General features: G+C 41.1%; 1 long non-coding RNA gene across 2 annotated transcripts in view; it reads left to right on the top strand.

Moving 5' to 3' along the window:
* LOC106509442 (uncharacterized) overlaps positions 1-24,159 on the top strand; it is a 39,528-nt gene that overhangs the window by 3,465 nt on the left and 11,904 nt on the right. Inside the window, exons 2-4 of one of the 2 annotated variants that reach the window (XR_014805913.1) lie at positions 2,198-2,309; positions 18,258-18,485; positions 22,828-22,893. This is a non-coding gene — a long non-coding RNA (uncharacterized LOC106509442). The remainder of the gene's footprint in view (positions 1-2,197; positions 2,310-18,257; positions 18,486-22,827; positions 22,894-24,159) is intronic. The other variant, XR_002344602.2, reaches the window with a different exon arrangement.

Here is a 24,159-nt window from a genome sequence, read left to right as displayed (position 1 = left end):
GAAATGTGAGCAAGAGAGAATGTTTTATGGAGACCTTCTGTCCTAACCCAGGGACTCCCTCTAGTCTAGGATTCAAAATTAACTACTGTGTAACTGGCACCACTCCCCAGAATCTTATGACTTCTCTCTGTGGGCCTAATTTCTAAAAGAATTTCTTTCTAAAGACAAACATATTTAGTGGTGATTATTCTTATAAAGAGAAACTGGCTTCAGAGAGAACACTTGAGACCTGGCCTCAGAGATGGTAAATGACCTCATTTGGAAATAAAATGGTTTTATAGCATGGTTTTCCAATAATTAAATTAGAGGAAGTAAAGAGAAATGATGCTAAGGATGGTGGGTCTGGATAGATAAGCTTTAATGGGGTCTGGGGACTTCAAGAAAAAGGTTCAATAAGGTAGAAAGAAGGTATCAAGCTAAATCACTAATAAATTTCCATCAACAGCTTTAAAGTGGTGATGGTTCCTTACACAATAGCCTGTACATACTCACTAAGAACCAGAAACTGGGCTAGGTACCCTGTGGGACCCAGAGAAAGAGAAAAAAAATAGCCATTGTCCTCAAGGAGTTTACAGTCTAGTTGAGGAGCTAAGCATAAAACATAGCAACCAATCAATGAGGAGCGTAAGATAGTGTGTAAAGTGCACTATTATTTGGGGAAAGACAGACACCAGCCTGAGTTGAAATAGCAATAGAAAGTAAGGGCTCTGATTAAATGAGCACCAACTACAATCTGTAGAAAGATACTTACTCCCTCCTCTAGCATATGCCTCTCGGGGTTCAAGTGCAGTCAAAAGGTGTCTTCTGGCATCAGGATAATTCAAGGTGACTTTGGTGTATATCCAAGGACAGAAGATGGACAAGTAGGTTATAAGGCTAAGGATACCCCAATGGTAGGACTACAAAGAGACTCAGATAGGGCACTAAGTCATCAAAAGTTATGTTGAATTTCTTTCTCAGATGCTTTGAGATGTTGAAGGGAAAAAAGAAAGTCAATGACACATCAGGAACAGTAATGACCCCCCTACATCCTGTCTGCCTCTTCTATGGTGGGAGCTTAAAATGTGTCCCCCACCCCACCTAGAATAGAAGTGTGTAAATAAGAAGCTGGAAGAATTATAGATACCAGAGAAGGGTTGAGGTTTATGCCGTCTCAGGGAAAAGTACCAAATCAGGAAAGAGGAGATATTGGAGAAAGTGGAGAACTCTAGAGGAGAGTGAGGCTTAAAAGGACAGAGGAGTTAGGGGGGCAGAGCAGGGGGACTCTGAAAGGGGACATACTAGTCTGAGTTCCTGGTGGGAAGATTGCTGTGTACTTGGGGAAAGCAAACTGATGGTGTAGATAGATGGGTGCACTGCCAAGGGCACTTTATCTCCTCTCTCCCCTCCCCTTTACCATCCCACCTTGACTCTGTATAATTTGGATTTTTTCCCCAGAAAGGCCAGGTGAAGAGCTGTCTGAACCTCTGTTGGTTTTTGTGTTTCTAAGGTGTAGACAACAAAAATGATGAAAACACACTAGCTGCGATCTTTATTAAGCTAAGTATTTTAAGTGAAATAACTCACTTAATCCTCAAGGGGATCAATAAAGGGAAGAGTCGACTCCCTCCGTCAGTGAAAGGGAATTGCAACCATTTTGAGGGGAAATTTGGAAGAAAAGGGTCCATTCTCATAGGATCTAGTGTGTTTGGTGCGTGGATTGGAAAAAAATTTCCAGACTCAGGGCAGAGTGGAAAAAAAAGCTGAATTTATTGAGGCAGAAAATGCTGCTAACACAGTGGGCCTGCGTACCCCAGGCTAATGGTCCTGTCTGTTTTTATAGGCCAGGGACAAAGGAGAGAGGAGAGGTCTTACGATACACCTGCTGCGGAGTGATTGGGGAAAGAGGGGTGTTATGATACACTTGCTGGTTGGTTGGGGGTGTATGATACCCCTATAGGGGTGGGGTGAGGAATGGGCCAAATACCTTTCCTAACATGGGGCAGGGGGAAGTAGGCCAGGTTGCTGAGGGGGAGAGGTTCAGGGACTTTGTAACTGTTGTGGTGAGACTGGTGGGGGATAAGGGTCTGGTAATTTTCATCCCAGAAGCTCTTTGAGTTTATCTCATCAGAGAGGCCTTGAAGTCCCACAGGATCTGTATCTGGAAATGAGGAAATAGTAAGTGATTGTTCTCTCTTCCTTATTCCTTCCTCATCAGCTCCCTTATTCTTGACAATAAAGAAGAACTGAAGAAACCATGGGCCAAACATAAGGAGTCTGGTGCCAAGTTAGACTCACAGTTCAACCCATCTGCTTCACCCTGAACCTGAGTAAGTATTTCCCTAGTCTATGAAACAAAGGAACTAGCTATACCCTTGATTGGGACAAAAATAACTTGGAAAAGTGGAACCGAGCAAGACCCTATGGAGCCTTCCTAGGGCAGGCCCCTCGCCCGTCTCCTCTGCTTTAGCTCCGCTCTGACTTAGGTAGCCAAGAGTATCTGATGCATATTTCCTGAGTTTTTCAGATGCTAAAACCACCACCAAACAGAAGACATTAACTATTTGATGCTCATAAGTACATAGCCTCCAGACCTTCTAGTGCCTAAGGATTGATAATGTTAACCCCTATGACGCCACCTCACCATCAACCGACCAGATTATGCAGAAGCTGATCACATACCTTGTGACACCCTTCCCTCACCTTGACTTTGAAAATGCTTTGCTGAAACCCTCCCCAGAGTTTGGAGCCACCCTTTCTTCTTATACTGATACCTCGTAATATACAAAAGTTGTACTTTATTGCATGTGGGGGAGTGGACTTGAGTTTGGTTCAGTAACACATTTCCTTGACACAAACTCAACTTTGCCTTCCCCAAGGGTAAAGGGTTGCTTGTGCATGTGTACACACAACTCACACACTCAACACTCACACCCCTGCCTTATTAGATGGGAGCAGCCTCCAGCCCCTGGAAATCCTGTCCCACTGTGTGCTCGTCTTTTCTAGTATTTGAACCCTCCCAAAGCAGTCCTTCTAGTTACCTTGCAAATAATGCCAAGACTCTACCAGCCTACTCAAAAATAGCACCTCGGCACACCCCACCCCACCCACTGGCATCTCTTTTCTGTATCCCAAGATTCCCAGGGAACACCAGGCACTGCACAGTCACAAATGAGTCCAGTTCATGTTCCTGACCATTGATCTACCATCAATTTTTTCCAAGCCCGGGGCATGCGATTATCTGCAAAGCTGACTTACAAGATAAAATCCCCAGGCCTCTCCCCTTCCCCCTCCTCCTCCAACAAGCAGACATTGATTTTACACAGAATGTGCATGGCTTTGATGGTGTTATTGCAATCAACATGAAAAATACCACCACAGTGCTTATCCGGATGTCTCAGTTGTTTTGCCTCATAGCACAAGTGATTGTTTAAAGAGGCTTGACACTGTTGGAGTCTTTTGTTTTATGGATTTTGCAAAGCATTGCTCTTTGTCTCCTGGGCTGGCAGAGGAGAAAGATTTTTTTTTTCAAGGCCATGGGCAGTGCTTTTAGAAAATAGGATCCAAGATGAGGGTTGATTCTGGGAGTCCTTTAAGTTTCCCACATGTAGGTAGCCATGGTTCCACAAGAAAGGCTGGACCTAACTGGTTTGTGCTTTTAACTGGTTTCCTCTGGCCAGGTTACCCCTGATTTTTATCACCATCTGTTTTCCATGGGGTTCTGCCGTTCTTATTCCATGCTGATCCAAAGTAACTAAAAGGGTTTGTGCCGTCTCTTTTATCCCCACCCCCACCCCCGCCTCTCTCTTTGCCCCATATCACAGTTGAGCAATTATCTGACTCATCTGATCCCCGGCAAGTCAGCAAAGAAACTTGGAACACACACCATTCCCTCGCCACCCCACCCACACAGCCAAAGATCCAGATACCCACCCACCCCCGTCTCCTCTCTCCCACTGCCTGTGACAGGGCAGTCTTTTGTACCCAGTACACCCACCTCTCCCATCAGAATGAGACCTCCCCCAAAAGGCTGGAACATGTTTGCTGTACCCACCTATGGCTTATTGTCCAATTTAGTACTGAGTTTTAATTATATGGCACATTAAAGTGAGGGTAAGGATTTAACTGGATAATTCAGAAACCTTGTATTTGAGAGTGATGGCTAAATCCTCAAGCAAGTTATCTCACCCTGGGCACTATTGACATTTGGGGCCAGGTAATTCTTAGGTGGGAATGTCCTGTGCTTTGTAGGATATTCAGCAGCATCCGAAGTCTGCAGATATTGCCAAATAGCCCGTGCATGGCCAGATCACCCCAGCTGAGAACCACTATCCTACGGCATCACAGGGTTATGAGACTAACCTTAACACAGGTTCATGAGGAGGTTGGTAACTTAGGGCTAGGTGAACTGTAGAATTTAAATTGAGGCTCTCTTACCCATCATGCCTTTTCCTACCTCTAGTCTCTTCGGCACCTCCTGCCAAACGTACACAATGATTTTTGTCTGTCAAAATCACTGACCTGTCTTCTGAGAGTCATCGTGAAACTGCGTTTCCATCGGCCCATCAAATCTCTGGGCTCTAAATTTTCTCGCTGAATTTATTAGACAATGCTTAAGCCCAATTTGGAGTTCTCTGCTTATAAGAGTACATAGACAAAACAAAACTGAAATGGCTCAAAGCTCAGAGTTGGGGCAAGTGAGTTTGGGGTCCAGGTCAGCTGAGTGCCATTGGGCGACTCCCCTGCCGTCAGTGGCTTCCTTGTTAGACTTTCTTTTAGTAAAAGAGCAGCAAAGGAAGAGGTTGGACCCAATTAAGGATTTTCAAACTGTTGTGTGGATTTCTCAAGTTTAATAAAAGTATTGTAGGAACTAGCCTGGGAAGCAAGAGAAAATGTGAGATGAGGGATGCCAGCCTGCTGCTCAAATGCGGAGCCAATAAGATCAGTTTTCCTCTTCTCTATTCTTCATACTGGACTTCTGGATTATATATCCTGTCCATCTGAAAGAAAGAATGTTTCAACATCGTGTATGTGTGTGTGTGGGAAAAATTCAATGGCACGTGTTAAAGCACAGTAAGAAAGAAGTTCTCCTGTGCTGCAGTGGGTTAAGGAAATGACATTGTCATTGCAGCAGCTTGGGTCACTGCTGCGGTGTGCGTTCTCTCCCTAGCCCAGGAACTCCCATATGCTGCAGGCGCTGAAAAGAAAAGCAGAGTGGAGTTCCCGTCATGGCGCAGTGGTTAACGAATCCGACTAGGAACCATGAGGTTGCGGGTTCGGTCCCTTCCCTTGTTCAGTGGGTTAACGATCCGGCGTGGCCGTGAGCTGTGGTGTAGGTTACAGACTCGGCTTGGATCCCACGTTGCTGTGGCTCTGGCGTAGGCCAGTGGCTACAGCTCCGATTCGACCCCTAGCCTGGGAACCTCCATATGCCGCAGGAGCGGCCCAAAGAAATAGCAAAAAAAAAAAAAAAAAAAAAAAGAAAAGCAGAGTAAGGAAGATTTCACTCAAAAGGGGAGAGGCCAACTCAATACTTAAAGCACAGAAGTAGGATTTTGCAGCGGGTAGAGGTGGGCTCAACTCTGAATATGGTGTGAGCAAGAGGGAATTTGTGGGCAAGGACGTGGGATCAGTGGATGGAAAATTACTAAGAGAAAGACATCAGGGGTTGTGGGGGTTCTGCCTGAACTGAACTGAGACCTCCCCCAGTTGAAAGCTGTTGAAAGCTGGCCAGAGGTGATCAGACATTATCTGAGGTGGGGTGTGGAGGAGAAGGAAGCCGATCAAATATCAGAGATGATCAGACATTGGGGTGGGCGGGTGTTCTGGTTAAACTGAATTAACAGGATTCTTGCTGGAAGTAGATTTCCAAAAAAAAAAAAAAAAGGCACAGATAGGCCTCGGAGAAGGTTCAGGAGTTTGACAAGTTTGCTCAAGCAAAGAATCTTTGTCAATGTGTGTAAGTGTTTTTATTAAGGTTTTTAAATCTCCAGATTAGTTAATATCAATGAACCCTTCTGGTGCCAACATTCTAGAAAAACCCTTAATATAGACATAATTTTGTGTACAAAAATACTTGAACGCCCTCTAGAAGCCAGACTTAAAGAGAATAAGAATTTGACCCTGCAGGGATTTCTTCTGCCCTTCTCTGTTTTACTGGGGCCCCCGAAACAAAAAGCAGGTTAACAAGAGAAAAGCATACTTAAAGTTAACCTAAGTTTTCCGTGACTCAGGAGTTTTCCTAAGGAAATAAACACCCGAAGAAACAGTCAAAGGAGTATTTTTATACTAGTTTTTTTTTGATGAAGAATGGAAAATTGTGGGGAAAAGTGATAGGACAAAAAAGGGGTATGAGGTCATCCTAGTACTAAAACTGGGGGAAACAGCAAGGCCTGTTGGATTCAGAGTCCTCTTGGCATCCTTCCATCTCCAGAGAAAAGGAGGCGCCTGTGGAAAGGCACCTCTCCCATGAGAAGGTCTTTCCTGCACCTGCCATTTCTCCAATTCCTTCAGCTTAAAATATTCCATATGCCATGGTGCCCTATCTTGGGGTAGCATGTTCTGAACCCTGTCAACCCACTCCTCCTTCATTTTGCCTGCACCATGTAACCCCCATGGGAAAGGACTCAAAATAGAATACGTTTAGGAGGGCCTGAATTTAAAGGATATATGAGATGGTAGCAAAGAGGAGAGGGGAAGTTAGGGTTTAATCATTCTCTCCTCGCCCAGCCCCAAGCCTCTTTGCTCAGGGCTTGCTTGCAGCCTAGATCTTCCAGTACAGGCAACCATTTCGGCCTCTCCCAACCCCTTGGAGCCTCTGGAGGACTGGAGCCCTCTGACTTATTTCTGAAGCCTGAGCCTTTGACAGCAGGCCAGCCTGGCAGCCCAGCTCTGCAAAGTTTGCCCTGAGCCCCGCAGTCCTCCTGTTTTATTAATACCACACAGAGCGAGAAGAACCAGCCTGAGTGGCAGCTACAAAGACACTCGTCTCCTAAAATGTGCTATTTGATCACAGGAGGATTTTGCGGTGGTAGAGTTTATAATCCTAAATTTAAATCCTTCCTGAATTTCAGACGTTCCAGTATCAAAATCCTTTTAGGATTTTTCAAAGTGTGTAATCTGTTTAGAATTTTTTAAAAAAACTCTCTAGCCCATTCTTTCTCCAAAAATAGGCTTTGCTACATTTTTAACTTCCTTTAAAAGAAAGAAAGAAATGCCTTTTTAAAAAATTAAATTTGTTGTTTATTTGACTTCAAGGGCAACTGTTTCTAAAACATCCAATAAAATATTCTGACTAAAATAAAGTGGACTTTTTTTTTGGTCAGTGACTGCAGATCAACTCAGAAGAAACATTTATTTTAAAAGGGATTAAAGGAGAGGGAGAGGAACAAGGAGCTGTTTTAAGAGAAAGTAGAAATACACAAGAAGGAAGCAGAGCATTCTCTTTCCTCCTTACCTCTAGCATCCAAGGGAGAAAACAGGCTTGTTGCTTATTATAATTTAAATGAGAGGGTGGAGAAGGAGTGTTCCCTTAAGAGCAAGAAGTGATGAATGGAAGGGAGGGAGGAGGAAGTGGGGAGGGCAGAGAAAGAAGCTAAAAGGAGGGGAGATCCAAAGGAGACTGGAGGTAGGTGCCCTGCTCCATTCTGATCAAGCCTTACTCTCCAGGTAGACCTGGGACCTTTGTGAGGGTTGAGTAAAGGTTGAAGTTAGAAAAGTGTCCCTAAAGACAGTCCACCGGTAGAGATTGCCTCAGAATGGCTGAACCTCCTGGACAAATTTTTCCATGTGATTTTCATTCCATTTTCATCATCTGTTATAACATAAAATTTCATCAACTGTAAATGTCAGTTCTTCCCTTTATTATTTGCTAATGTCATAAAAATCTGAATTGTTTGCTTTGTTAAAGGGCTTGCTGGGCATTGACTTTTCCTTATTTGTACTTTACTACCCCAAATGTGTGGGGTTTATTTATTTTTTAAAAAAATAACATCCCTTTTGAAATGGGATTTAAATAACAGAGCAAGGTTTGCCATTATCATAAATGTATAAAGTGCTTTGTGAGTAATAAAATGGATCATGGATTCAGGATAATTCAAACTGAAATGTTATGTTCAGTATCAAGATTAGATTACGTTAATGCAGTTCATTTTAAATGGTTTAAAGGCCATCAGATGCATGTGAAAAGAATCTGTATCATAACTTAGAATAAATAGACTGAGACATTTGTTTATAATGTCAGTGCTAAACAAATCTATTACTACATTTCTGCATGTAGCGTTATATTACCATTGCTATTAAACAAACAGAGCATGAAGATAAATTATAGCTTTAATTATAAACATTACCTTTGCGTATTTATTAATTTAAAATGGAACAATGTTCAATAACCTTAGGTTATTTATATCAGCTAACATTTTAATTAACTTTGTTGTATTTATGCGTCTTGGTAATTGTTGCTACCAGGCACATGGAGCTCCTTGAAAAATAGAAGCAATCTAACCTATCCCTGTGCATATTACCCATTAATGGAATGGTAACATTGTAACTCCTGCCAGAGAGTCAGACTCTGCCGCACAGGCTTCCTGGGTAAGGGCCTAAGGCTCCAAAATTTGCCTTTCTCCTTAGAAACCACCACTGAGGAGCACCTGGAATTCCTTGATAGACTGTGGAGAAAAGTGGCAGAGGGGCCAAGGAATTATCCTGTGAAGTAAGAAATAGTCAGCATCTTTCATCAAGGTTGAGCATGTGACCAGAGGCCATGGCCCTTCCTCAGCAGTGCTTCAATTAAATACTCCCATCATGGACGTGAATCTTGGTCATAAAATTCAGACAGGCAATAACACAGTTCTTTATTTTTCGTTAAGCAATTTAATTTTTCTTGACACCTCAGTTTCAAGAGGTTGGTGGGAAATCCTTTCTCAGTCTTTATCAGAGTTGTGCTAAAACTCAGGATGGAGAAGAAAAAGGGGGAAATCTCTAGACCTTTGCTCACCATAATTTCAGCTGATAATCTTTGCTTTTCCAGTGGTTGCTTGGAGCCTCATTGTTACCCATTTTCATGCCTGGAGTGGTCTGTGAAAGCTGAACGGTGCCTCAGAACCCTTCCCTCCCTAGTTTGACCATGTAGTCATACCCTCTGAGTGAGGCCTGACCGTCTCTTCTGGGAGCTAGCCCAGAGCATTGGTTAAGTCAAGCGTCTCTGTATATCCATGGACCTCTTCTCCTATCCAAAGCCAGGGCAATCTCCACTCCCTCCCTCCTGTGTCCTCAGCTTTCTACCTCATCCTGAAACATTCCTTCCTTTTGTCCTTTTCACAAGAGACTTTGTTAGTCCATTAAACCTTAAGACAAAATACTCAAAATACAAAAATGGATTTCCCTGTTCCCAAGGATAGGGGAGAGCTTCATCTTCATATGCTACCTCCAAGAAGTTAGGGGAAAAAAAAAAACACATGATTACATAGGAGTACAAAAAGAGTCTTGAAAAAAACAGGGATCTCTCTAAACCCTGAGAATTGATGTGTCCCCATCATACCCTTTGCTCTCTGATCCCAGCAGTCAACACTGTCTGAAGGGCCTCTGGATAAGGAATGGAGAGCAGAGTGTAGAGAAAGTCTTTCTTTTTCACTAGATTATATCTTTTTCCCATTTTATATTCTTGCCTCCTTTGCCAGAGATTAAGATATTCCATGCCCCTGGATTGGAAGAATTGATGTTGTTAAAATGGCCTGGCCATACAACCCAAAGCAATCTACAGATTTAATGCAATCCCATGACATTTTTCACAGATTTAGAACAAACAATCCAAAAATTAATATGGAATTTAATAAAAGACTAAAGAAATCCTGAGGGGAAAAAAAAACAAGCAAAAGACATAACTCTCTCAGACTTCAGACAGTGTTACAAAACTACAATAACCAAGACAGTGTGGTACTGGTACCAAAGCAGACATACAAACCAATGGAATAGAATAGAGAACCTGGAAATAAACCCAGGTCAATTAGCCTTCGACAAAGGAGGCAAAAATATAAAATGGGAAAAAGACAGTCTTTTCATTAAGTGGTGCTGGGAAAACTGGACAGCTACACATAAATCAGTGAAACTAGAACACACCCTCACACCATGCACAAAAATAAATTCAAAATGGTGTAAAGACTTAAACATAAGACAGCATCAAATTCCTAGAAGAGAACATGGGCAAAACATTCTCTGACATCAACTGTACAAATGTTTTCTTAGGTCAGTCTCCTCAGGCAATAGAAATAAAAACAAAAATAAACCATTGAGACCTAATCAAACTTACAAGCTTTTGCACAACAAAGGAAACCATAAAAAAAAAAAAAGACAGCCTACAGACAAGCCTTCACAAGGGCTTACTCTCCAAAATATACAAACAACTCAACAGCAAAAAAAAAAAAAAAAAAAAAAACAATTGAAAAATGGGCAAAAGACCTAGTAGACATTTCTCCAAAGAAGATATACTCTGACCAACAGGCACATGAAAAAATGTTAAGCATCGCTAATTATTAGAGAAATGCACATCAAAACCACAATGCGGTTATCACCTCACACCAGTCAGAATGGCTATCGTTGATAAGTCTACAAATAACAAATGCTAGAGAGGGTGTGGAGAAAAGGGAATCTCCGTGCACTGTTGCTGGGAATGTAAATTGGTACAGTCACTGCAGAAAACAGCATGGAGGTACTTCAAAAAACTAAATATGGAACTACCAGCTGACCTAGAAATCCCATTCCTGGGCAAAAACTGATTGAAAAAGATACATGCACCTGTATGTTCATTGCAGCACTACTCTCAATAGCCAAGACATGGAAACAATCTAAATGTCCCTCAACAGATGAATGCATTAAGAAGATGTGGTACATATATACAATGAAATACCACTCAGTCCTGAAAAAGAACAAAATAATGCCATTTGCAGCAACATGGATGAAAGTAGAGATTCTCATACTAAGTGAAGTCAGAAAGAAAGACAAATACCATATGATATCACTTATATCTGGAATCCAATATATGGCACAAATGAACCTAACTACAGAAAAGAAACAAACTCATGGACATGGAGAACAGACTTGTGGTTGCCAAGGGGAGAGGGGAGGGAGTGGGATACCCTGGGAGTTTGCGGTTAGTAGATGCAGACTATTGCATTTGGAGTAGATAAGCAGTGAGATCCTGCTCTATAACACAGAGCAGGAGGATAATGTGAGAAAAAGAATGTATACATATGTATAACTGGGTCACTTTGCTGTATAGCAGAAATCGACAGAACAAGGTAAATCAACTATAATTTAAAAAGTTTAAAAAAGAATACAAATAACTTTCTCAGATCTTCTTTCAATAACACAAGAAATTGACAATAAAATAAACAAATCCTCCTCTCTGAAATTTAAAAAACACTCCATTTAACATCCTTAGATGAAAGTTGAAATATAAACCAAAATGGCATAATTCCAAAAAAAAATTATAGAAAATGCTACCTGTCAGAATCTCTGGGGTATAATTAAAGTAGTGTTCAGAGAAAACTTTATAGCCTAAAATACTCATATCAATTAAAATGATACCATGAAAACAAATTCCCATCTCAAAAAAGTAAGACACAAAACGAAGACAGAATAGAAATAATAAAGATAAAAGTATAATCAGTGAGCTAAAACCCAGAAAACCAGTTGATAGGTAAATCAAAGTATGATTTCCTTTTTAAAAATTCAGCAGACTACTAGATCATCTACAGGATGAAAATGCTGGTGGAAGGAGGTGGGTTGGGGAGAATACAAATGCATAAAATAAGAAATGAAGCATGGGAAATAATTAGTGCTGGGTGTGTTGACTTTGAAATGCTTCCGGGAGATCCAGGTAGACGTGTGTGTCTGAGGCTCAGGAAAGAGGTCCAGGCTGGACACAAACGTATCAGCCCACACAGTGAGTAAGTGATATAGACTCTTGGCTGGCTACTTTCTGTTCACCTTTAGGTCCATTCTCTGCCCCTCACCTGCTAGTTGTAGTACCTTTCCCAAGTGTCATTGACTACTGGCTTCTGCCTGGTGTCCCTCAGTGGGAGACCTTGGAGGAGATAGGAGGGCAGAAAAGGGAAAAGTCAGGGTATTGGTGCCTCTTTCTCTGTTTATATTAGCTCTCCAACAAGGGTTGCCTCTCCCTCTGTGGCTCCACTCCCATCTGGGCAGCCTCTGCTGTAGCTTCAGCTTCTATGCACAGCCCTAGCTCTGGGAAGTAGGTACTGCCACCTGCTCCTATTTCACCTCGGTCCTAGGAATGACAGGGGTTTCCTGTAGTTGCTGCTCTCTGGGTTTCCTCAACTCCTCCATTTGGCTTTGTTTTCTCCCAGCCCTCTTATAACCAGTTGCTTTTATGAACTTGTCTTCTGTTGGACTCTGGTGTGGGTTCTATTTTCTGTGTAGTGTTTGATTGTCAACTTTCTGCTGCTGAGCGCAAATGAAAGAATTAAGAATCCAAACTGGGGAGCCCCAGCATTCAAGGATCAGACAGAAGAAAGGGAGTTTTGGAAGGAAATGGAAAAGGAGCCATCAATAAGGCAGGAAGAAAAACAGAAAACTCCATTCAGTCCTTCTTGTGATTTTTTTTCCTGTTTCCCCCATATAACAAAGTTATATTTTAATCTGTGTCTCCAGGAAACAAAATGTCAAGCACCAAAGGAAAAATGGCAGGGAGCTATTGGGCGGGTGGGGGAGGTTGCCTCTCAAACTCCTCCCCAGCCCCCAGGGCAGTAGCTGTCTTTTGGAAAAGACAGACATAATATTTTACTTTGTGGCCAGACTGGGCTGGGTTTACAATCTCAGTAACACACCAGCTTAATCAAGCTGGCCATACTACTTTAGCTCTCCTTTAATTGCCTGTGGTTTATATTTTGCATATTCAGTGGTTATGCGATTGAAAACTTAACCATTGAGCGCTTAAGTAGGAAGGAAGACAAACATTAGCACTCACTGCATGACACACTCCAATTAAATAGCTTTTATATTTCATCAGATTTTTTTCCCCCAAACTGAGTAAAGCTTGGGCATACATGCAGAGGGAGAATTCTCTTCAACCTGAGCTTAGCTATGCATTTTCCCCCATCCATAGATCTGCATTGCAGTGCTTATAAAATCATCTAACTAAATGTGCCTCATTAACCTATATATTTGTCTACATTGAATATCCTGTGATCCTTGATGTTGCTGGAATTGATTATCTCCCTCCAGGTGAGTCTCAAAGAACCCTGGGCCAGGAGACTTTAATGGATCTGTTGACATTTCCAAAGATTTTAAATTCCCATCCCTCTTCCCTGACTCCTAGTCCCCATCCATTTTACTCATTCCCGTGGGGGTTACAAATCGCTTTATCTTTGCCTCCAAGCAGAAACTATGACCTAACAGGGAACTTTGACCTCCCCAGAGCTGCCCCAGAGTTCTTACAGCCCATCAAAGTGGTCTGGTGGTCTCAATGACAGATGACACTTAAGGCAGTCAGGAAGTGAGTAAGAATTAATTGTGCTTCCAGGAATGGTGTGATGTGGTCACTGAAGGATGTGAGGAGGAGGGCCATAAAAGGCAGAGCCCGTGGGGCACCCAGTGGCTCTCTTCACAGCTGCCCAAGCTTCCTGGGCAGTGCCCACAACCGACTTGGATGCTCCATGAGGTCAGAGGCCCACTCTGTTTCGGTGCTCCCAAACCCTGGCTCACAATAAGTGTTCAAAAACTATTTACTGAATGACTGAATTAATGACTCTCGAGTGACACTAGTTTAATCTATTTAGATTGCAAGTATAGACACAGACTTTCAAATCTGAGGAGACTTAGAAATCATCTGGGTTTATGCCTTCCCTTTGGAGGCAAATATGGCATCATAACCAGCCTCTGGAATCAGACAACCAGTCTGCATGTAGAAATGATGATTCTGAGCGAGTCACTAAACTCCCCTAAGATTCTGTTTCCTCATCTGCAAAATGAGATAATAACTATAAGTACCTCATAGTTGTTGTAAGATTAGATGATATAACACACACATTATGCCCTAAGGTCAGGGAATTTGGTATAGTCTATATAGTATATAGTATTGCACTCTATTTACCTGGAGCTCTCCTCTCATTCCATAGACAAAGACACTGACCCTCAACAAGCTTCTGCTCCAAGTTTCCTGAATTTTCCTCTCTGCTTTTCCACTGCCTCCAGCCTCCAACATAATCCTCTCCCTTTGTAATATCTCTTGGTGTTAGATCAACTCAGTAAGATTTCACAGTCATGTTACGTTGGCTCAGTGATGACCACAGAGGAGTACCTTAGTTGATAGTCGTCCATTGTTTATTCTTAACTTTAAAGTAGGTTTGATATCTACCAGAGTGTGTCTTCCCCTTAAGTCCGTAAACTTTCCAAAAGTTTAAATTGTATGTCTACTCTTCCCAATAACGTTTGCTCTCAGCTCGAATTGCCCCTCCTGTAAAGGATACTTCCAAAAGGTCTTACTGGTATTTTCATGGAAATTGTATGCACTCTAAGGATTGATATAGAGGAAATGGAACAATGTCAGTTGTTCTCATTAGGGACTCAAAGATGACATTCCATTATTCAGATCTTTTCTAAATTATGAAGTTGCTATGCCATGAACTTCTTATGATTTTCTTGTAGAGAAATCTTGCATTTGTTGACAAGAGTTTAACAAAATTCTTTGATAACATTTACAAAAATGCGTATTTAAGAATAATTTTCTCAGCTTGAATTGTTTTCCTTTTCCAACCCCATCAAAAACAAAATTATCAGCACTCATACACGTGTACACTCAAAACTGTAGCAACATTCTTCTTGTGAGCTCTATTAGGTAGAGTTTAAAATGCTGAAAAATCAAGACAGTTCCAAGTGATGGCAGGGTTGATTTTTTACCTCTAAAAACAGTTGGCAGAGAGTAAAGCAATTTCAATAAAATTCTGTGGTTTTCAGAAGTTTCTTGAAGATCACATTTTGACTAAAATTTGTTTTTTTCTGATCGTTTATTTTCACTAAGTGGATCGTAGCTGTTATTTTAGTTGATTTCTAAAATTTAGAAAAACACCATTTTTGTACTAGTCTGATATTCTCATTGAACTCTGTCGTTGGCCTCAATGTTTTTCATGATTTATTTTTGAGATGTTATATGTGGACAATCATGTCCCGTAAAAATGAGGACTCTGTTCTTTTTAATATTTATCCTTTCTTTTTCGTATCTTGTCTCATTGGCTAAGACTCGCAAATGTTGAATAATAGTGATTATTGCTAATATCTCTTTGTTTGCTGTATTTCTTTGTAAGAGTTTTGTTTTTTTCTATTATAGTTGATTACTAGTACTGTGTAGTGTTTTACGATTAAATTCGTTATCCATAATTTGTTTCTAACAAATATACTTACTTTATCAGGTTAAAATGGTGGGTTTAAAAGCTTTCTATGAATTTAAGTATATATATATTTAAAAATGGATTTAAATATAAATATATATATAACTGAAAAAGAATGATGTGGAGAACATAGACTGACAACCCTATAAGACCCTCAGGTTTCTAAGGAGCACGTAATTTATGGATTTCCCTAGACTTGTTAAGGGGAAGAAATAACATATACTCTTTAGAAAGCTTTTCAAAAATAAAAGGTTAAAATTCAAAAGGATTTTCCAGATGATCCTTATTTTATTCAAATATTGAAAGTATGCAGAACTAGCTAACTGCCAGTGCTGCCAAAGAGGAAAAAATTGTGTCCATGAGTAAATTGCTCTGATTTCCTGAACCATGTATTTTTACCATTAGAAATTTCCATGTTGTTCCTTGGGCCCACTAAGCTCATTCCTGCCTTATGATTTCTACACCAGTCAGGCCCTCAAAGTAGATTTTCTCCCTGTTCTTCCTGGATGGCTCTTCTTAGCTTTCAGATCTCACAGTCTTTTATTCAGAGAGACTTTCCTGGACCACCCAGTAAACAATTCATTGCCCTTTATCTCATCCCCTTGTTCCCTTCAGAGGAGATAGCATCTATAATTGCTCATGTGTGTATTGACTGTCCCCCCAATTAGAATAGAACATCTTTGGGGACAGGGACCTTGTTTAACTTGTTTAGTGCTCTACCCCAGACCCTGGAGAAGTGCCTGCAGTATAGCAGTTTCTCCATAAATACTGATGGATGACAGAACACTCCTCAGACTGCATGTCCCCTCCTTGTCCACAAGAATATCACAAGAAACCAGATCAAGGGATGTTAAGATATACTACGCTATTGCATTCCCTTGAACGACCAGTCTAATAATCATATTTTTTAAAGAGCATGAAAGAAATGAAATGAGTTTTGCATAGCTTGTTAGCTTCTGGATCATTGAATTCTTTACTCAGGGCTCACAAACTAGCTGTTTAATAATCTATTTTCCTTTATTGGTTTTCTTACACTGCAAAAGCTCATTGAAAGAAATTCTGCTAACATAGAAGTGTATTTTTAAAAAACTGCATCTATCCTCTCCTCCCATTCTCACTTCCCAGATGTAGCCTCTGTTAACAGCTTGAAGAATATCGTCTTTCTTCTATGCATATGCATGTATAGATATACACCTATACATATGTAGCTTTAAGGCAAAAATAGGATATGTGTGTGTGTATGTATTTTTTCACTTACCACATGGTAGGCATTTTTCTATGTCCATACAGATAGGATTATATTTATTAATTGATTCAGAATATTTTATGAGCAAAGAAAAATGTGGATTATAGATAAACAAGAATGGTAAAATATGGATCGTTGTTACAGCCCCTTGATGGCACATGGAGCTGATAATACTATTCTTTCTACTTTTTTGTATATTTTAAAGTTCCCTAAGAATTAAATTGATAAAGAAATACTTAGCACACTTCATACTAATGAAGACTTGCAAAATGATTTCCTCTGAGATCTCAAATAAGATAAGGATGCCTGATATCAGTACTTCTACTCAACACTGTAATGAAGTTCCTGGGTACTATAGTAAGGGGAAAAAAGAGAGAGGAATTTAAACAGAAGAAATAAAATAGTCACTATCCATTCATTTTCATATGAGGAAAATTCAAGAAAAATCTACAAAGCATTAGAATTAATTAGCGAATGTAGCAAGGTTGCTTTCACAAGGTTGTTACAGAAAACTCAATTGTATTTTTTATCTACCAGCAACAAAGAAAAAGAAAATAAATTCATTTTTCGGTCACACCCATGGCATGTCGAAGTTCCTGGGCCAGGGATCGAACCCATGCCGCAATAGCAACCCAAGCTGCTGCAATGACAACACCAGATCCCCTACCCACTGCACCACAGGAGAACTCCAAATTTTTAAAGATTGACAGAAAACATCAAGTACTTAGGAATAAATATAATAAAAGTTATGTAAGACTTCTATGGTGACATGACATTGAAAAATATTAAAGATAGCCTAAAGCAATGACTTATTGAGTACTTTCATGTATGCCAGATACTCTGGTAGACTGAGGGAACAGTGATAAGTAAAAATTAGACAAATGTTGGCGTTCCCACTGAGGCTTAGTGGGTTAAGAACGTGACTAGCATCCATGAGGATGTGCGTTCGATCCCTGGCCTCACTCAGTGGGTTAAGGATCTGGCCTCGCTGCCAGCTGCAGCGTAGCTCACAGATGTGGCTTGGATCTGGCATTGCTGTGACTGTGGCGTAGGCCAGTGACTGCAGCCCCAGTTTGACCCCTAGCAGGGAAACTTCCATATGCTTCAGGTATAGCCCTGAAAAGAAAAAAAAAACTAGACAAGAATTTGTGCTCTTGAACTTGCAGTTTGGTGGGATAACCAATAATCATTAGATAATCATGCAAACTAATGTCATATTACAAGTGTGGAAGGACTACAGAGGAAGGTACGTGGTGTTTATGAGAGCTTTAGATATGGGATATGACCCAGTCAAAGAACCAGGGAAAAGTCCTCAAGCTGAGCTCTAAAAGAAGAAAATGAGTTAAATAAGTAAAGAGAAAAGAACATTCCAAACAAAAAGGTGTGAAAACTTTGTGCAAAAAGCAAATATGAACCGTCATCGAATCAACTATTGGTATTGATGGTTATGTAGGTCATTAATAGACTGTCTGCCAAAGAGGCTGCAAAGATTCCCCACCCTGACTTCCGTAGTACCTTCCTAAGCCATCTGACTTGCTTTGGCCAACTGGATGAGAGCAAACAATGATGCAAGCGAAGGCTTAAAAAAACATTGTACATTGAGGCTTTCTCTCTCTTGTTGCACTCAGAACCATGGGACCACCATATAAACAAGCTCAGATTAGCCTCCTGGAGGTTAAGAGATTGCATGGAGCAAGAGTAACTGTTCCAACTGACTATTCAGGCTGCCAACCACCAGACATAGGAGAGGGGCCATCCTAGACCATCCAGCTGCAAAATGCCAACTGACCTCAGACATAAGAAAATCAAGAAAGAGACAAAAAACCAAGTCAGCTAAGACCAGAAGAACCACTCAGGTAACTCATAAAGTCATGAGCCAAATAAAATGGTTATTATTTTAAGCCACCATATTTTAGAGTAGTTGTTAAGCAGTAAAAGCTAACCAATACAGGTTGCCCGCAGTTTTCTGTCCTGACTAGCAGTGTGTTAGGAAATGACTTTGCATATACGTCTTGGTGTACCTGGCACAGAGCAAGTCCCCAGTTATTACTTGTTATTTAGATAAATTAGGAAGATGGACAGATGAGGAAACCAAGATAGAACTAAATTAAATTGAAATACCCAACTCACCCATGGGGAAGGAGATATTTGGGATTAGTTGCTAGGTCTTCAAATCCCAATTCAGCATTCATTCAAATCCATCATCGTCTTATCTTACTAATGGAGAAAAAGAAACATTTTTCAAAGTCACAAATCAAAAAAGTTCAGTGTGCTGGGTTTCAACCAATCTACATTTTTTGAAAAACTTGTGCCTTTTAATCCTGACAATAAACCTGGGCTTGTCAGGCTTTTAAGAAGAGCGTTCCAATAAGAAAGACCACTGGAAGGGCTGGCTTCAGTTTCAGTAGAGAAATATTGCTGTCCCCTGGGGAGAAAATGTAGCAGACAAGCATTTTCCCTGACCTGATTGGTCTAATAGTAGCCACAAATCATGAAGGGTTAAGCAAAGTTTATGAAGTCTCTTCAGCAGGGGACAGTAAAGTTTATTTTTTTGGTCCAATCTGGGGAATTACAAAAATATTATTTTCCTGGAACTTGGAAGGAGAGACAATATGAATTTCAGGAAAATATTTTTGCCATTAATTATGTCATAAGCAAAGAGTAAAATAAACTGTTTATTATCACATATAAAATGCTTTTGATCAGTCAACTGAAAAACTAATTTCATTTTCTCATTACACTGCCTCAGGCATCCTTTAACGTCAATTTTTATTGTAGCAAAAGCAAGGAAATTAAAATGATCCGTTATGGTGCAGAGAGAAACATTTGCTTCAGAATTTTTAAAAGTAAGAATAATAAAGCACTGAACCTCTTTATCATTCATAATAATCACAACTCATCAGGCGAGGGAGGAATTCTGCTCCAAGGATCTAGAATACCAGCCCACCATAACCCTCTCCTTGAGTCCCGGGAACCCTCAGGGTTGGTCAGCACTGAAGAAGTTGCCAAGGGCCCTGTGCATGTATCTCACAGAGATTGTGTTGAATGTCCACCTTCACCACCTCAAGGTTTCACAGATGAAATCGGGTGGGAGAGGGCTCTGTTTTCACCCAGAGAAGCTAAAAAGAAAGCTATGCAGAGGATTGGGGAACTATAGGGGCTTGGTCTCAGCATTTTGGCCCAGTAGCTACTATTATGGAAAGAGAAATGATCTGATAAAAAATACGAAGTTAGAAGACATCTTTTCCAAACTTGGCCCTGCCCCTTACAAACACTGTGATCATGGCCACCATCCACGGTCTGAGTGTCTTGACGCAAAGCAGTGTTATAAAGCATTAATAAGCCCTTTGTAAAGTCATGATAAAAGCCCATTTTACATTAGTTGTTGAGATAACCGTGATTTGACTGGGGCGGACCTGGGACTTGGCTGCTTCTAGCGGAGGACCATTGACTAAGTACAGAGCTCTTGCTTTTGGCTTTAGCTGAGGAAGTTATTCTGATGTAGCGGGGGAGGGAGGAAGCGGGGATGGGAGGTGAAAAAAGAAGGCCTTGGCATTGGGGTTTCAACAGAACCTCTGGCCTCATTCAGCCTGAATGATCTGATTGAGGGCCCACGGAAAGAGGAATAGGGAGAAACTAAAAGAACTATGACTTCATGAGAATTGCGTGAACATCCTGATCCAGGGTCTAGGTAACAAAGCTGTTGAGAGGCCTTGTCCTCTGTCCCAGTTTTACACACACACACACACACACACACACACACTGCAGCATCAGCAGTCAGATGCTATTGTAATTAAGGAAACACACGTGGTGGTGCAAGTCTTGACAAGATGGCAAAGGCAGAAGGAAATGAGGAGACTTGCTCTTTGGTACACAGAGCCTTCCCTGCCCTCCACCCTCAAACCTGGGAATGTCCTAAAAAGCTGAGGCAGAGTTCCCTTATTATGACTCTTGTGGCTGGTAAGAGAAATCTTAGCCAAAGCCAAGCAACCTGTCCACTCTAGCTACATGCAGATCTGATGGAGAGAATCACTGTCCTCTGAGAGTTGAACAAATACCCCCAGTTTCCCAATAGTCCAGGCAGAGATAAAATTTTGAGCCTGTACACTCTAAGCAGCTCTGTATGTCAGGTAGGAGCCAAAATAATACAAAACCTCACCCTTGAGGATAAGTGGATCTACTAGGGAGTCAAAACTCAAAGATATGACATGACTTCAAGAACAAATAGCAGCAGTTCCCATTGTGGCTCAGTGAAAATGAATTTGACTAGCATCCGTGAGAATGAAGGTTTGGTCCCTGGCCCCACTCAGTGGGTTAAGGATCCGGAGTTGCCATGAGCTGTGGTGTAGGTTGTAGACATGGCTCAGATCCCGCGTTGCTGTGGCTGTGGTGTAGGCCAGCGGCTATAGCTCCAATTCAACCGCTAGCCTGGGAACCTCCATATGCTGTGGGTGTGGCCGTAAAAAAAAAAAAAAAAAAAAAAAAGAGCCAATAGTAAATAATATATAACTGTGATTCCAGTTAGGACAGATGGACAGTGTGGAGTAGGGGGAGGGCCGGTCAAGAAGGAGGCCAGTCAAAGCATTCTCCAATTTATAAGACCTTATTATTGACCTCCTTTATTTTACTCTTGTCCCACTCACCTCTGAGAAATGTGTGCTGGTTGTAACCCCATTATAAACTCCAGGGAAGGACTTGCTGGTGAGTCACTATGACCAGACACTCAAACAATAAAGCCAGTGAGGTGTTTTTATGGCTCAGCTTTGCTTTCCTCAGCGATGGCTCCATTTTTAGGCACACAATCCCATGTGATTGACAACCAGGAGCTCCAAACTTACATCCTTCTAGTATCAAGAGAAAGAAGGCTTCAAAGCAACACAAGTGCCCATTAATGGTTGATCAGTTTAAGAAGACATGGTATATCTACATATATACCATGTATATATATTATACATATATAATGTATATGTTTTATATATATATATATATATATATATATATGCATACACATATAGAGATGTAGTATATATTTAGAAATGGGCTATTACTCAGCTATAGAAGAGAAAGAAATATTGCCTTTTGCAACAACCTGGATGGACCTAGAGAATATTACACTGAGTGAAATAAGTCAGAGAAAGACAAATATTATATGATATCACTTACATACGAAATCTAAAATAACAGTACGAATTAATCTACCTATGAAACAGAAACAGACTCCCAGACATATAACACAAACTTTAAGGTTACCGAAGGGGAGAGAGAAGGGAGAAGGACAGGTGAGGAGTATGTGATTAACAAATACAAACTACCCCACCTACAATAGATAAGCAAAAAGATGTACGTATTGGGAACTCTACCCAGTGTCCTATCATGGAATTCTAATCATGGGTATAATCTGCAAAATAAAAACCAAATCCCTGTGCTGAACACCTGAAACTGACACAGTGTTGTAAAGCAACCACACTTCCATAAAAACAGAAAAGAAAAAGAGAAGCCTCCTTCTGAGAGTTCAAACACAAGCTCTCAAATTGAATCTCTGGACCTAGATGGCTTGGCGTGGGCGGGGTGCCCATAAAAGCCGGGTCAGTACAGTATTCTGACTGACCAGGCATGAGTCACATAACCTTTCCAGAGGCTGAGAGGAGGGTGGTTTCTCAAGGGTAATAAATATAGGGCTCTTCCTGGAAAAGGATGGCATGGGGGCAGAAATCAGCAGATGGCTCTTTAAGTGCCAACACCTCTGCGTCGCCCTCTCCAAGCCTTCATTAGGGCTTGGTTGGGAGCAGGGGGCGGGATCTGAGGGCAGATCCCAGGTCTCCTCATGCCTGTGGCATTCGACAGGCACATGCAGGTACGGGGCAAGTGTGGAACAAACCTGCTTTTCTCCAGCCAAGATCGGCCAACCTGATGAAAAGGACGATTAATCCAGCTGCCTCCCACTAATCCACCGGCCCATTTGGTAACCATCTGCCCTTCTCATTCCACAAGGCAGCCCAAATTAAAGAGGCCTGTATTTGTTTTTTTGGAAAATGTTAGGATTTTTCAAGTAAACAATAGAAACTTTATAAAGCCATGAGATTTATTGAAACTGCCAAACTGTCTGGACTTGATCAAACTGGTTTATGCTGATTTCAATGTGCACTCCATTCTCTCCGTTCTATTATCATAAACAACAATTTCTATTTATTTATACAGGACCGGAACTTCTCTTTATGTTTTTCATGGAGCATTTCATTTGATCTGCACCAAATCCATGTGTGGGTAAGTACTATTGTACTATTGGCCACCTAAGTGATGAAGGGTTTCCAGAACTCTCCTTGGTGCCAGGCAAGTAGTATTTGGAGCCCAGGTCTCCAGATTGAAAACTGTGTTTGTTCTGGTGTAGTCTGTTGTGCCTCATAAATACCCTCTGGTGTCATTCATTACCAGTACAATGTTAAAAAGAAAGGAAAAGTGAAAGAAACATTTACTCATTATCCACACTGGGGATTTGTGCTCCTTCAGACCTCAACAGCCAAGGTCATCATTATACTGCATTATAATCAATTAGCAGATGTACTGCTTCTGAGGAAAAAAACGCTGTCCTAAATGCATGGATGGATACATGGATGAATAAGAAATAATCCTCATCCTCAGAAAGCTTGATGCCTAGTTGTGGGGAGTTCCCGTTGTGGCTCAGCAGTCACGAACCCGACTAGTATCCATGAGGATGTGGATTCAATCCCCAGCCCTGCTCAGTGGGTTAAGGATCCAACCTTGCTGTGAACTGTGGTGTAGGTTACAGAGGCCTCTCGGATCTGGTGTTGCTGTGGCTGTGTCGTCGTCCGGCAGTTATGGCTCCAATTGGACCCCTAGCCTGCAAACTTCCATATGCTGCAGGTGAGGCCTTCAAAAAAAAAAGGCTTTATGCCTAGTTGTGGATGCAAGCAAGACAAACTTGAGAAAAAGAAAATATATGCCCTTGTAAACTTTATAAACATTTAGATAGGTAGATAAAAGTTTGATAACAAAATAAATGAAAATGTGGCCCAACACAGCCTATGATAAAAATTCCATACGGATTGTACAGAGGACAAATGAAGAACAAATGACAACTAAAAAAGTCACCCTTTAAAGGCCACCTGTGCCCAATCAAACCTGTTAAAGGACAGCAGGTCACTTGACGTTCACTCAAGGTTTTCCCCAAGATTAAGTAAAAACTTGGGTCTTCTTCAAAGTGTCACAGACTCTCCCTTAGGCTGTTCGTGAATAATTAGACATCATTTTTTAAGTCATTAATTAACGACATCTTGGAACTCTTCTCAGATTTGAAAGTGCATGGGCTCGTCTTGACCTTAATAGTTCATCAGAAGCCTCGGGAAGATGTAACACCTTGTTTTCTTCCTTCTCTTTCCCTCATGACTATGCCTAGCAAGAGTCTGTATCCACAGCAAAAGCTAAATTCTATAAGACTGGTATTGAAATAAATCTAATTTAGCTAATGAGCTCTAAGTACATGGCTGCTTTAACCATGCAGTGTGAAGGGAA

Source organism: Sus scrofa, chromosome 6, assembly GCF_054392235.1.
Source record: "Sus scrofa isolate SSC_HxYL_T2T_F1_AM1 chromosome 6, Sscrofa_HxYL_maternal_Yorkshire_Landrace_v2.0, whole genome shotgun sequence".
Taxonomy (NCBI): domain Eukaryota; kingdom Metazoa; phylum Chordata; class Mammalia; order Artiodactyla; family Suidae; genus Sus; species Sus scrofa.
Note: the sequence above shows the minus strand (reverse complement) of the source record. Positions and strands in the feature narration are given on the sequence as shown.